Source organism: Antechinus flavipes, chromosome 3, assembly GCF_016432865.1.
Source record: "Antechinus flavipes isolate AdamAnt ecotype Samford, QLD, Australia chromosome 3, AdamAnt_v2, whole genome shotgun sequence".
NCBI lineage: Eukaryota > Metazoa > Chordata > Mammalia > Dasyuromorphia > Dasyuridae > Antechinus > Antechinus flavipes.
The window spans coordinates 632,045,181-632,060,716 of NC_067400.1; the positions used below are offsets into that span (position 1 = coordinate 632,045,181).

Sequence of the window (15,536 nt, forward strand, 5' to 3'; positions counted from 1 at the left end):
GCCTATTCATTTTAGCTAAAAAAAAAAAATGATATTATGATCCAATAATGTGTAAATGACAGAAGGCATCCTCAAGTCACACAAGCAGAGTCAGTGCAGAGAAATCCCTGACTTTGTCTATAGCACAGAAGGAGTCATGTCTTGGGCTCTTCTCAGGTGAGAATAAGATGACATAAATTCTCTCCAGGTCCCTCAGGCTCAGATTGAAATTCTGCTCACTACATCAAGAACATGATTCCTATGGATATTTTCCTGAGCATTACCTTCTTGGCCCAGACAGAAATCGGGATTCAGGGAAACCTCTTCCTACTTTATCTCTACAGCTTCTTGTTCTTCACTAGTCAGAGGCTGAGGTCCATAGATCTCATTCTTATGCAGCTGACTTTGGACAACTCCTTGGTATTTCTGTCCAAGGGCTTCCTTCAGGGATTGGTAACTTTGGTAGTGAAGAATTTTCTGGATAATATTAGCTGTAAAATTATATTCTACCTTCATAGAGTGGGTCAGGGGTTTTCCCTCAGCATAACTTGCCTCCTGAGTGGTTTTCAGGCCATCATCATCAGTCCCCAGAATCCTAGGTTCACAAAGCTTAAAACCAGAATCCCTTCTATTCTCCTCTCCTGGATTTTCCCCATGCTGCAAAATAATATTATACTTGAGAAACTTAAAGGACCAAGGAACACCAGAAACACCTCAGAAACAAAAGAATACAAGTTATGTTCAATTGTTATGATTCTATTAGTGCCCAGCTCTATGCAGTTGTGTTCTCCCTACCTAATGCTGTATGACTTTCATCAGCTTTACCAGTGGCTACAAGGTTTATCTCCTGTACAAGCGTAAGAGAGTCCAATAGCTTCCAGATTTCTCCCCAGAGACCAGAGCCACCCAGATGATCCTCCAGCTGGTGAACACCTTTGGTCAATTTTTACTTGCTCAATTTGATCTTGGCAATGTGTAAGCCCTCAAGGACACCTAGACCTTGCTGCTGCTTAGCTCTGCTTTCTTAGCTTCCTCTTTGCCAAGGGTTAGCCCCTTTGTGCTGACCAGCAGTGGCTCACAAATCCTGAAGTACTACAGGGTTGTCCATGGAAGAAAAAGTCCTCATAATGAACCTGACTACAGAAATACCCAGTCCCTAATTTTGTTCAGCATAGATTTTTGGCCATTCGCAAGCAACATTACCCCTGTGAAACTTGAGCCTCAGCTCAATTTTCCAAAATTGCGTCCAGCACTCCATTAAATTGATAGTTTTTTTTCTGTTTAAAAAACCTATTTATTTGTTTTTAACACACATTGCTTTGTGAATTCTACTGGGAGAGCAAAACCAGTGTAAAAGGGAAAACTATGACATTGTTTAATGGATGGAAAAACTTTTCAACCTGAAAATACCTGAAGGTTTCCAGGAATTCCTGAGCTGTGCTTTACTTGAGGCCTTTTTGGGGAGCTCTTTTGCTGGGATATGAGCAAAACTTTATTTTCACCTAACCCTTCAGCCCTCGCACTCAAAACAGCCCCAGCCCCAGCCCCTGCCCCAGGTAGGGATGTACAATTAGAAATTTCTTTCTCTAGGGAACGTAATTATCATGATTTTATCTGTATAATATGTATATTTCAATTTTACCAAATGAACTGTTGAATGAATATTGAACAAGCTACAGGAAGCTTGACATTCTGAAAATATTATATGGGAAATTAGTCAATTGTCTAAGATACAACATAAAATAGCTGATTCTCATAATGACAGTATTGATCCTCATGATATTGCAAACAGGTTGTTGAACTGGATCAATCAACTTTATCCTCTTAATAATGTATCAAGCTTGCTGTTACATTTTTTGTCTTGGATGTTTTGTTACCTTGGCATGTTTCCTTCTGCCCCATTTTCTAAGATACACTTTAAACTCCTTAGATGAGCTTCAAGTATTCCTTCTGTATCTCAAGGTAGCACAAAAGAATAGGGAGAGGTTGAGGGCCAGCTCCGAGGAGGCAGAGGATTCAGACCAGCTCAGGTTTTCCCTGTGGCTTGTGGTGAAGATATATAAACCCTTATCCTCAGAAGAATAAATGGAGTTTGCTTTTCTCTCCCACCTGACCTGCGTTTCATGTCAGCTTGTCCTCCAATCCTTCCTGTGGTGTTCTTTTTCTTCTTTAAAATATATAATAATAATAGTTCTCTCTGGGAGAGAGAGGGTTTCTCAGGGGAGGTTTTCTGGAGGCAATGTTGCCTTAGTTGCAGTTCAGATCAATAATTACCCCCAAATGCAGCCAGGTGATAAAAGTTCAGATCTTTTATTATCTCCAATATAGCCCAGTTAGCTTAGAGACCTATCTTTCTGCTTAGTTCCAAGATCTCCCTCCGAATGTCTCCAAATCCAAAGGTTAGTCCTTCAGCCCAGCCAGCCAAGTGGAAAATGGAATGAATCTCTCTCTAATTGGGCCTCTTTATATATCATTTCCCAAAAGTTGACTCCTCCTTCTAGAGGCACACCCAAGGGAGGTGTGAATTCACAAAGTTACAAAGTTTACTTTGTGAATCTTCCATACTTGTGAACTCCAATGAGTAAAGGTGTGAACACAAGCATTGTATCAATTAGTTCTACTTAGTACCTTGTTTCAGGTTCTGGCCCAAAATATCTTTTTGTAAGATCAGATCAATTATCTATCAACTCTAATGAGTTAGCAGTTTGTAAAGATTCCAACATTTCCTGCTTTCTTTTGTTTTAGAACACAGGGTGGTCATGACCTCCCTGACTTCTCAAGGAGGTGAGAACCCCCCCCCCAAAAAAAAAAGGTGATCACACCTTCCCTGACACCTTAGGAAAGGAGATGAAAACACCAAAGGAAATAGGAAATCAAATCAGGTTAGCAGGTTTCTGAAGGGGCTCACTTGAAACAGGTACGCATAAATCCATCAATATGGGCCAGAACTTTGAAACAGATATACATGGTATACATAAATCCATCAATATGGGAGGCATTACAAATAATTTACATAAGCACATAGCAATATAACACAGGCTGGTAGTAATGTAACAAATAACATGAATCAACATGAAAATGTAAGTACTTCAATAGTCTCATCAACAATTTTTCATCTCAAGAAATCCAATGATTCTTGCAATTTACATAAAATGTGTAAGCACATAGCAATATAACACAGGCTAGTAGTAATGTAACAAATAACATGAATCAATCTGAAAATGTATACATGTCCATAAGTCCTAGAAATAGTCCAAAAGGAATCCATTGTCCATTAGTTCATGTGCCAGGAATCCAATAGTTCCTGTAAGCTCTGAAGTACTGCAATAGTCTCATCAACAATTTTTCATCTCGAGGAATCCAATGATTCTTTCTGGTTTTTCAAGAACTAAAACAGTTTCATCTTGTGTTAGGAAAACTAATGATTCCTGAAGATTTTAAAGTTCTTTTAACAGTCTCATTGTCAGCCATGCTCTTTCAGTGTCAGATGTTTCTTAAATCTCCTTTGTTTTGAAGTTTTTCTCTTTCTGTTTCATCTCAGGGAATCCAATGATTGTTGCTGGTTTTTCAGGAACTGAAAGCTGAAGATTTTAAAGTTCTTTTAACAGTCTCATTGTTAGCTCTTTCAATGGTGAGCACAATCAGCAACAGAACCACCCGATATTTCTTGGGTCTTCTCCTTCGTTTCAAGGGTCTGCTCCATCTCTCTGCAATGGACAAGGCGAATGTGGCTTGTTGGCACCCAACTGATTCCTTCTCCACCTGTAGAGATACAAGCAAACCCTCTCCCCCAAGCAGTTAGCCTATCTGGTCCCTTTCATTCACCGCTTTCTGGATCTCTCCATATCACCTGGTGATTATCTAAAGATAGTGGAGCTGCTCGCACTGGACACTGCTCTTCTGATGGGTTATAAAACCTGTCTGCTGGAGCCAGTGCATCTTTATCAAAGATTTAAAAATTAATGGTATAGAGAACTAAATTTAGAAGTTCTCTAGGGTTCCCCATGGCTCCCCCTTTCTTTTGTTTTTGGAGGAGTGTCTCAATGTCCCTGTTTCTTCTTTCTACAATTGCCTGACCTTGAGAATTAAAGGGTATGCCAGTAGTGTGTAAAATCTTATACTGTGCACAAAAGTGTTCAAAATGTTTGGAGGTATATGCAGGTCCATTATCTGTTTTTATTTCTTGTGGCACATCCATAATTGCAAATGCTTGAATGAGGAATTCACTGACCACTCAGACTGTTTCTTTTGCTGCTGGTATTGCAAAAGTAAATCCAGAAAAGATGTCTACTACAACATGGATAAAAGACAGACGACCAAAAGATTTATAATGGGTCACATCCATTTGCCAGATTTCATTGGGTCTCAAACCACAAGGGTTCTGCCCTGGGGGGAGTGTAGGAGGGTGGAAAGGAAGGCAAGCTGTACAGCTTTTTACTATGCTCCTAGCTTCCTCTTTTGTTATCCCAAATTGTAAACGCAAAGCTCGAGCAGCCTGATGATATTCAGAATAGGATTCCTGGGCCTCCTGAAATAAAGGCGTACTGGCTAACATAGTTAAAAGGCTATCTGCCTTTGAATTTCCATCAAAAATGGGACCTGGAAGTACACTATGTGAGTGGACATGCAAGATATAAATCTTACCTGGATGCTTTCTCACTTGCTCCTGAAGTTCCTTAAAGAGCTAATATATATTAGAAGCTGCAAATTTTATTTGGGCTGTGGCAATTCTTTGTACCACACCTACTGAATAGGCTGAATCAGATATTATATTTATGTCTCCTAGGTAATAAGTGAGAGCTAGCATGTTCGCATATAATTCATTCTGCTGAGTGGACTGAAAAGGAGTTCTGACTACTCTTTTAATGGTTAAATCATGAGAGCATACAGCACAAATATTTTGTTTGGCTGCATCTGTAAAAATAGTTGGTCCTTTAAGAGGAACCTTAGAAACCTTCTCCTCAAAAATCCATTGCCAATTATACAGTAGTCTGGTTATCTTTAATGGAGATCCATGTGCAAAATTTGGAGCCATGGCCAATAAAATTTGCCACTCTGGGATGGTCTCACAGCATACATTAATTTGTGTGTTTGTATAAAAGGTGTATATTTTGTCAGATCTTGTCCCAGATAATTGTACTGCTCGCTTAATGGCCTTTAATAAAATTCTAGCCACAAGCACTGGGTAAGGAGTAAGGCTTTGTTCTGGTTGTGCTGGGAGGTTCACCCACTCTATCACACTGTCTCCTTGATGAAGAACTGATGTGGGTGCCTCTTTCGTAGCAAAAACTGATATTTCCAAGGGTTTTTGAGCTACTCTTTCAACCACATTGGATAAAGCCAGTTCAACTTCTCTCAAAATCTCTCGAACTTCTTTTGTAAGCTGGCATGGTGAATTTAAAACAGTGTCTCCCCTAAAAATGTCATTTAGGGGTTGCAGTTGATTGGTAGTTAAATCTAATACTGGCTGCATCCATTGGATATCTCCTGTTAATTTTCAGGAATCATTTAAGGTGTTCAACCTCTCTGTTCTTAAAGACAGTTTTTGTACTGTAAGTGCCTTAGGATATATTTCATATCCTAAATATTGAAAAGAAGCATGCCTTTGAATTTTTTCTGTAGTGATATGAAGTTTGTAGTTTCTTAGTGTTTCTATGGTCTTTTGTAGACATGCTTCTAACATTCGCTCCTCAGGTGCACATCCCAATATATCATCCATATAATGTAATAACATTACTTTTGGAAATGCTTTTCTTACTGGAGTAAGAGCAGCAGCAACATACATCTGGCACATAGTAGGGCTATTTTTCATTCCCTGTGGCAAAACTGTCCATTCATATCTTTTATAAGGCTCAGCTAAATTAACACTGGGCACTGAAAAGGCAAATCTTTTCATATCCTCCTTATCCAGAGGAATGGAATAGAAACAATCCTTGATGTCTATAACCCAGAGAGGCCATTCTCTAGGCAACTGTGTAGGAGATGGAAGTCCAGGGTGAAGAGTTCCCATAGTTTCCATCTGTTCATTTACCTTAAATCACTTAACATCCTCTATTTTCCAGGTTTCTTTTTATAATAAATACTGGAGAATTCCAAGGATTTAGTGAAAGTTCTAAGTGTTCTTGGTCAAGTTGCTCTTGCACTATATCTACTAAGCCCTGAATTTTATTTCTTGTTAAGGGCCACTGTTCTACCCACACTGGTGTATCAGTTTTCCACTGAATAGGAACCGGTGAGAGTGCTGGCAGGCCTTCAACAGTAGCCCTGCCTAAAAAGCCGAAGTACTTAATTTTAATCCTATCTGCTGTAAAATGTCTCTTGCCCACAGATTGATGGGGATTTTTTCAACCACAAAAGGAGTAAAAACATCACAGCTGCAGTCCAAAATATTCCTGGACTCTGCTGCTTGAAGTCAGAATCTGGGCAAACATCATCAGATTGTCTATGAGGGGTATGTAACAGTAAACCAGATGCTACTACTTCTCCTGGTTGATAAATCACAGGTTGTCTATCTGTGTTAGTGACTGGGATATTAGCTACAATTTCCCCAGTTTCCCACATCAGTGTGTAGATGGCCACTGTTTTGTAAGCACCCTCAGGAGGTGAAATGGTCAAGCCTACTGTGTCTGGAGGCAAGGGATCCATAGGCTGGACAGGAACAGATTTCACCTCTCCAAGGGATATCTCAGTAGTCTCTACTGCATACAACTCTGTTTTTCCTAATTGCAATCCCCTCTTCCCCTCCAGAAGATGATTGGGGATCCTCATGTCCAACTCGGGGACATCCACCAAGCCCCACATCAGGAACCTCAATTCAAATAGGACAACAGCATATCTTTCCATCTTATATTGAGGACTTTATTGAAAGTAATGCCTGTATCCCTCAGGAAAACAACTTGGACAAGTCTAGGAAAACAGTCATGGGGCATCAAAATAAAGGGATCTTTCTTTAAACTACCAATTACAAATTATTGAAGATAGCATGCCTAATGAGAATTACTCATTAAAAGAAGCCAAAATAAAGAGAAAAAAAGATAAAAATGTAAAAAGAGCAAAATCATAAACTACAGAGATATCAAAGGAACAGAATGTTTTTATTCATTCAATTTTTCCAGAGAAACTCTAAAAAACAAATGAAGAGCCCCATACCAGGAACCTCAATCCAAATTGGGGAATTTGACACCTTTTCGGAAGATGATTGGGGACCCTCAGGTCCAACTCAGGGACATCCACCAAGCCCCTCACCAGGAACCTCAATCCAAATAGGACAACAGCATATCTTTCTATCTTATATTGAGGACTTTATTCAAAGTGATGCCTGTATCCCTCAGGAAAACAACTTGGGCCAGTCCAGGAAAACAGTCATGGGTCATCAAAATCAAGGGAATCTTTCTTTAAACCACCAACTCCAAATTATTGAAGATAGCATGCCTAATGAGAATGACTCATTAAAAGAAGCCAAAATAAAGAGAGAGAAAAAAAAAAGAAGAGATAAACAACAAGAGCAAAATGATAAACTACAGAGACATCAAAGGAACAGAATGTTTTTATTCATTCAATTTTTCCAGAAAAACTCTAAAAAACAAAAGAAAAGCCCCATACCAGGAACCTCGATCCAAATTGGGGAATTTGACAGCTTTTTGGAAGATGATTGGGGACTCTCAAGTCCACCTCGGGGACATCCACCAAGCCACGTAGCAGGAACCTTAATCCAAATTGGGGAATTTGACCTTTTCGGAAGATGATTGGGGACCCTCATTCCAACTCGGGGACCTCCACCAAGCCGCGCACCAGGAACCTCAATCCAAATTGGGGAAATTGACACCTTTTTGGAAGATGATTGGGGACCCTCATGTCCACCTCGGGGACATCCACCAAGTCACGCAACAGTAAGCAACAAGCAAATTGGCGAATTTGACTCCTTTTCAGATGGATTAGGGACTCTCACTACCAACTTGGGAAAATCCACTGAGCCCACCACCAGGAACCACAATCCAAATTGGGGGATTTGACACGTTTTTGAAAGATGATTGGGGACCCTCATGTCCACCTCGGGGACATCCACCAAGACACGCAACAGTAAGGAACAGGAAAGTTGGAGAATTTGATCCTTTTGAGAAGGATTGGGGACTCTCACCACCAACTTGGGAAAATCCACTGAGCCCACCACCAGGAACCTCAATCCAAATTGGGGAATTTGACCTTTTCAGAAGACGATTGGGGACCATCAATCAAACTCGGGGACCTCCACCAAGCCCCGCACCAGGAACCTCAATCCAAATTGGGGAATTTGACCTTTTCAGAAGACAATTGGGGACCATCATTCAAACTCGGGGACCTCCACCAAGCCCCGCACCAGGAACCTCAATCCAAATTGGGGAATTTGACCTTTTGGGAAGATGATTGGCGTCCATGGATCAAACTAGGGGACCTCCACCAAGCCCTGCACCAGGAACCTCAATCCAAATTGGGGAATTTGACCTTTTCGGAAGATGATTGGGGACCCTCATGTCCACCTCGGGGACATCCACCAAGCCCCGCACCAGGAACCTCAATACAAATTGGGGAATTTGACCTTTTCAGAAGACGATTGGCGACCACCAATCAAACTCAGGGACATCCACCAAGCCCCGCACCAGGAACCTCAATCCAAATTGGGGAATTTGACCTTTTCGGAAGACGATTGGCGACCATCAATCAAATTCGGGGACCTCCACCAAGCCCCGCACCAGGAACCTCAATCCAAATTGGGGAATTTGACCTTTTGGGAAGACGATTGGCGACCATGAATCAAACTCCGGGACGTCCACCGAGCTCCGCACCAGGAACCTCAATCCAAATTGGGGAATTTGACACCTTTTTGGAAGATGATTGGGGACCCTCATGTCCACCTTGGGGACATCCACCAAGCCACGCAACAGTAAGCTCCAGCCAAATTGACGACTTTGACACCTTTTCAGAAGGATTGGGGACTCTCAAGTCCAACTCAGGGACCTCCACCAAGCCCTGCACAAGGAACCTCAATTCAAATTGGGGAATTTGACCTTTTCGGAAGATGATTGGGGACCCTCATGTCCACCTCGGGGACATCCACCAAGCCCCGCACCAGGAACCTCAATCCAAATTGGGGAATTTGACCTTTTTGGAAGACGATTGGCGCCCATCAATCAAACTTGGGGACCTCCACCAAGCCCCGCACCAGGAACCTCAATCCAAATTGGGGAATTTGACCTTTTCGGAAGAAGACTGGTGTCCCAGATCAAACTCCGGGACCTCCACCGAGCCCCGCACCAGGAACCTCAATCCAAATTGGGGAATTTGACACCTTTTTGGAAGATGATTGGGGACCCTCATGTCCACCTTGGGGACATCCACCAAGCCACGCAACAGTAAGCTCCAGCCAAATTGACGACTTTGACACCTTTTCAGAAGGACTGGGGACTCTCAAGTCCAACTCGGGGACATCCACCAAGCCCCGCAACAGGAACCTCAATCCAAATTGGGGAATTTGATCTTTTCGGAAGATGATTGGGGACCCTCATGTCCACCTCGGGGACCTCCACCAAGCCCCGCACCAGGAACCTCAGTCCAAATTGGGGAATTTGACCTTTTGGGAAGAAGACTGGGGACCCTCATGTCCACCTTGGGGACATCCACCAAGCCACGCAACAGTAAGCTCCAGCCAAATTGACGACTTTGACACCTTTTCAGAAGGATTGGGGACTCTCAAGTCCAACTCGGGGACATCCACCAAGCCCTGCACCAGGAACCTCAATCCAAATTGGGGAATCTGACCTTTTTGGAAGACGATTGGCGCCCATCAATCAAACTTGGGGACCTCCACCAAGCCCCGCACCAGGAACCTCAATCCAAATTGGGGAATTTGTCCTTTTGGGAAGAACACGGGTGTCCCAGATCAAACTCCGGGAACTCCACCGAGCCCCGCACCAGGAACCTCAATCCAAATTGGGGAATTTGACACCTTTTTGGAAGATGATTGGGGACCCTCATGTCCACCTTGGGGACATCCACCAAAACACGCAACAGTAAGCTCCAGCCAAATTGATGACTTTGACGCCTTTTCAGAAGGATTGGGGACTCTCGAGTCCAACTCGGGGACATCCACCAAGCCCTGCACCAGGAAACTCAATCCAAATTGGGGAATTTGACCTTTTTGGAAGATGATTGGGGACCCTCATATCCACCTCGGGGACATCCACCAAGGCCCGCACCAGGAACCTCAATCCAAATTGGGGAAATCTGACCTTTTCGGAAGATGATTGGAGATCCTCATTCAACTTGGGGACCTCCACCAAGCCTGCACCAGGAACCTCAATCCAAATTGGGGAATTTGACCTTTTCGGAAGATGATTGGGGACCCTCATGGCCACCTCGGGGACATCCACCAAGCCCCGCCCCAGGAACCTCAATCCAAATTGGGGAATTTGACCTTTTCGGAAGATGATTGGAGACCCTCATTCAACTCGGGGACCTCCACCAAGCCTGCACCAGGATACTCAATCCAAATTGGGGAATTTGACCTTTTCGGAAGATGATTGGAGACCCTCATTCAACTCGGGGACCTCCACCAAGCCTGCACCAGGATCCTCAATCCAAATTGGGGAATTTGACCTTTTCGGAAGATGATTGGAGACCCTCATTCAACTCGGGGACCTCCACCAAGCCTGCACCAGGAACCTCAATCCAAATTGGGGAATTTGACCTTTTTGGAAGACGATTGGCGCCCATCAATCAAACTCGGGGACCTCCACCAAGTCCCGCACCAGTAACCTCAATCCAAATTGGGGAATTTGACCTTTTGGGAAGAACACTGGTGTCCCAGATCAAACTCCGGGAACTCCACCGAGCCCCGCACCAGGAACCTCAATCCAAATTGGGGAATTTGACACCTTTTTGGAAGATGATTGGGAACCCTCATGTCCACCTTGGGGACATCCACCAAGCCACGCAACAGTAAGCTCCAGCCAAATTGACGACTTTGACACCTTTTCAGAAGGATTGGGGACTCTCAAGTCCAACTCGGGGACATCCACCAAGCCCCGCACCAGGAACCTCAATCCAAATTGGGGAATTTGACCTTTTCGGAAGATGATTGGGGACCTTCATGTCCACCTCGGGGACCTCCACCAAGCCCCGCACCAGGAACCTCAGTCCAAATTGGGGAATTTGACCTTTTGGGAAGACGATTGGTGACCATCAATCAAACTCCGGGACCTCCACCAAGCCCCGCACCAGGAACCTCAATCCAAATTGGGGAATTTGACACCTTTTTGGAAGATGATTGGGGACCCTCATGTTTACCTTGGGGACATCCACCAAGGCACGCAACAGTAAGCTCCAGCCAAATTGACGACTTTGACACCTTTTCAGAAGGATTGGGGACTCTCAAGTCCAACTCGGGGACATCCACCAAGCCCTGCACCAGGAACCTCAATCCAAATTGGGGAATTTGACCTTTTCGGAAGATGACTGGGGACCCTCATGTCCACCTCGGGGACATCCACCAAGCCCCACACCAGGAACCTCAATCCAAATTGGGGAATTTGACCTTTTCGGAAGACGATTGGTGACCATCAATCAAACTCGGGGACCTCCACCGAGCCCCGCACCAGGAACCTCAATCCAAATTGGGGAATTTGACCTTTTCGGAAGTTGATTGGGGACCCTCATGTCCACCTCGGGAACATCCACCAAGCCCCGCACCAGGAACCTCAATCCAAATTGGGGAATTTGACCTTTTCAGAAGATGATTGGAGACCCTCATTCAAATCGGGGACCTCCACCAAGCCTGCACCAGGAACCTCAATCCAAATTGGGGAATTTGACCTTTTTGGAAGACGATTGGCGCCCATCAATCAAACTCGGGGACCTCCACCAAGCCCCGCACCAGGAACCTCAGTCCAAATTGGGGAATTTGACCTTTTGGGAAGAAGACGGTTGTCCCAGATCAAACTCCAGGACCTCCACCGAGCCCCGCACCAGGAACCTCAATCCAAATTGGGGAATTTGACACCTTTTTGGAAGATGATTGGGGACCCTCATGTCCACCTTGGGGACATCCACCAAGGCACGCAACAGTAAGCTCCAGCCAAATTGACGACTTTGACACCTTTTCAGAAGGATTGGGGACTCTCAAGTCCAACTCGGGGACATCCACCAAGCCCTGCACCAGGAACCTCAATCCAAATTGGGGAATTTTACCTTTTCGGAAGATGATTGGGGACCCTCATTCAACTCGGGGACCTCCACCAAGCCTGCACCAGGAACCTCAATCCAAATTGGGGAATTTGACCTTTTTGGAAGACGATTGGCGCCCATCAATCAAACTCGGGGATCTCCACCAAGCCCCGCACCAGGAACCTCAATCCAAATTGGGGAATTTGACCTTTTCGGAAGATGATTGGGGACCCTCATATCCACCTCGGGGACATCCACCGAGCCCCGCACCAGGAACCTCAATCCAAATTGGGGAAATCTGGCCTTTTCGGAAGATGATTGGAGACCCTCATTCAACTCGGGGACCTCCACCAAGCCAGCACCAGGAACCTCAATCCAAATTGGGGAATTTGACCTTTTCGGAAGATGATTGGAGACCCTCATTCAACTCGGGGACCTCCACCAAGCCTGCACCAGGATCCTCAATCCAAATTGGGGAATTTGACCTTTTTGGAAGACGATTGGCAACCATCAAGCAAACTCGGGGACCTCCACCGAGCCCCGCACCAGGAACCTCAATCCAAATTGGGGAATTTGACACCTTTTTGGAAGATGATTGGGGACCCTCATGTCCACCTCGGGGACATCCACCAAGCCACGCAACAGTAAGCTCCAGCCAAATTGACGACTTTGACACCTTTTCAGAAGGATTGGGGACTCTCAAGTCCAACTTGGGGACATCCACCAAGCCCCGCACCAGGAACCTCAATCCAAATTGGGGAATTTGACCTTTTCGGAAGATGATTGGGGAACCTCATGTCCACCTCGGGGACCTCCACCAAGCCCCGCACCAGGAACGTCAGTCCAAATTGGGGAATTTGACCTTTTCGGAAGAAGACTGGTCTCCCAGATCAAACTCCGGGACCTCCACCGAGCCCCGCACCAGGAACCTCAATCCAAATTGGGGAATTTGACCTTTTCGGAAGTTGATTGGGGACCCTCATGTCCACCTCGGGAACATCCACCAAGCCCCGCACCAGGAACCTCAATCCAAATTGGGGAATTTGACCTTTTCGGAAGATGATTGGAGACCCTCATTCAACTCGGGGACCTCCACCAAGCCTGCACCAGGAACCTCAATCCAAATTGGGGAATTTGACCTTTTTGGGAGACGATTGGCGCCCATCAATCAAACTTGGGGACCTCCACCAAGCCCCGCACCAGGAACCTCAATCCAAATTGGGGAATTTGTCCTTTTGGGAAGAAGACGATTGTCCCAGATCAAACTCCAGGACCTCCACCGAGCCCCGCACCAGGAACCTCAATCCAAATTGGGGAATTTGACACCTTTTTGGAAGATGATTGGGGACCCTCATGTCCACCTTGGGGACATCCACCAAGGCACGCAACAGTAAGCTCCAGCCAAATTGACGACTTTGACACCTTTTCAGAAGGATTGGGGACTCTCAAGTCCAACTCGGGGACATCCACCAAGCCCTGCACCAGGAACCTCAATCCAAATTGGGGAATTTGACCTTTTCGGAAGATGATTGGGGACCCTCATTCAACTCGGGGACCTCCACCAAGCCTGCACCAGGAACCTCAATCCAAATTGGGGAATTTGACCTTTTTGGAAGACGATTGGCGCCCATCAATCAAACTTGGGGACCTCCACCAAGCCCCGCACCAGGAACCTCAATCCAAATTGGGGAATTTGTCCTTTTGGGAAGAAGACGATTGTCCCAGATCAAACTCCAGGACCTCCACCGAGCCCCGTACCAGGAACCTCAATCCAAATTGGGGAATTTGACACCTTTTTGGAAGATGATTGGGGACCCTCATGTCCACCTTGGGGACATCCACCAAGGCACGCAACAGTAAGCTCCAGCCAAATTGACGACTTTGACACCTTTTCAGAAGGATTGGGGACTCTCAAGTCCAACTCGGGGACATCCACCAAGCCCTGCACCAGGAACCTCAATCCAAATTGGGAAATTTGACCTTTTCGGAAGAAGACTGGTCTCCCAGATCAAACTCCGGGACCTCCACCGAGCCCCGCACCAGGAACCTCAATCCAAATTGGGGAATTTGACCTTTTCGGAAGTTGATTGGGGACCCTCATGTCCACCTCGGGAACATCCACCAAGCCCCGCACCAGGAACCTCAATCCAAATTGGGGAATTTGACCTTTTCGGAAGATGATTGGAGACCCTCATTCAACTCGGGGACCTCCACCAAGCCTGCACCAGGAACCTCAATCCAAATTGGGGAATTTGACCTTTTTGGGAGACGATTGGCGCCCATCAATCAAACTCGGGGACCTCCACCAAGCCCCGCACCAGGAACCTCAGTCCAAATTGGGGAATTTGACCTTTGGGGAAGAAGACGGTTGTCCCAGATCAAACTCCAGGACCTCCACCGAGCCCCGCACCAGGAACCTCAATCCAAATTGGGGAATTTGACACCTTTTTGGAAGATGATTGGGGACCCTCATGTCCACCTTGGGGACATCCACCAAGGCATGCAACAGTAAGCTCCAGCCAAATTGACGACTTTGACACCTTTTCAGAAGGATTGGGGACTCTCAAGTCCAACTCGGGGACATCCACCAAGCCCTGCACCAGGAACCTCAATCCAAATTGGGGAATTTGACCTTTTCGGAAGATGATTGGGGACCCTCATTCAACTCGGGGACCTCCACCAAGCCTGCACCAGGAACCTCAATCCAAATTGGGGAATTTGACCTTTTTGGAAGACGATTGGCGCCCATCAATCAAACTTGGGGACCTCCACCAAGCCCCGCACCAGGAACCTCAATCCAAATTGGGGAATTTGTCCTTTTGGGAAGAAGACGATTGTCCCAGATCAAACTCCAGGACCTCCACCGAGCCCCGCACCAGGAACCTCAATCCAAATTGGGGAATTTGACACCTTTTTGGAAGATGATTGGGGACCCTCATGTCCACCTTGGGGACATCCACCAAGGCACGCAACAGTAAGCTCCAGCCAAATTGACGACTTTGACACCTTTTCAGAAGGATTGGGGACTCTCAAGTCCAACTCGGGGACATCCACCAAGCCCTGCACCAGGAACCTCAATCCAAATTGGGGAATTTGACCTTTTCGGAAGATGATTGGGGACCCTCATGTCCACCTCGGGGACATCCACCAAGCCCCGCCCCAGGAACCTCAATCCAAATTGGGGAATTTGACCTTTTCGGAAGATGATTGGAGACCCTCATTCAACTCGGGGACCTCCACCAAGCCTGCACCAGGATCCTCAATCCAAATTGGGGAATTTGACCTTTTCGGAAGATGATTGGAGACCCTCATTCAACTCGGGGACCTCCACCAAGCCTGCACCAGGATCCTCAATCCAA

The 15,536-nt window shown here is 45.7% G+C and overlaps 1 long non-coding RNA gene across 6 annotated transcripts; it reads right to left on the reverse strand.

Moving 5' to 3' along the window:
* Positions 1–7,054: 7,054 nt before the first annotated feature.
* LOC127556818 (uncharacterized) lies at positions 7,055–11,516 on the reverse strand. Of its 6 annotated transcripts, XR_007952523.1 has the most exons (4): positions 11,302–11,516; positions 9,528–9,996; positions 8,809–9,151; positions 7,055–8,715 (listed from the first exon to the last, which is right to left on the reverse strand). It is a non-coding gene; the product is annotated as an uncharacterized LOC127556818 (long non-coding RNA). The 6 variants fall into 6 exon arrangements; XR_007952522.1 differs by lacking the exon at positions 9,528–9,996 and having other exon boundaries at positions 8,809–9,400; positions 11,363–11,516; XR_007952521.1 differs by lacking the exon at positions 9,528–9,996 and having other exon boundaries at positions 8,809–9,339.
* Between the last annotated feature and the right edge of the window lie 4,020 nt (positions 11,517–15,536).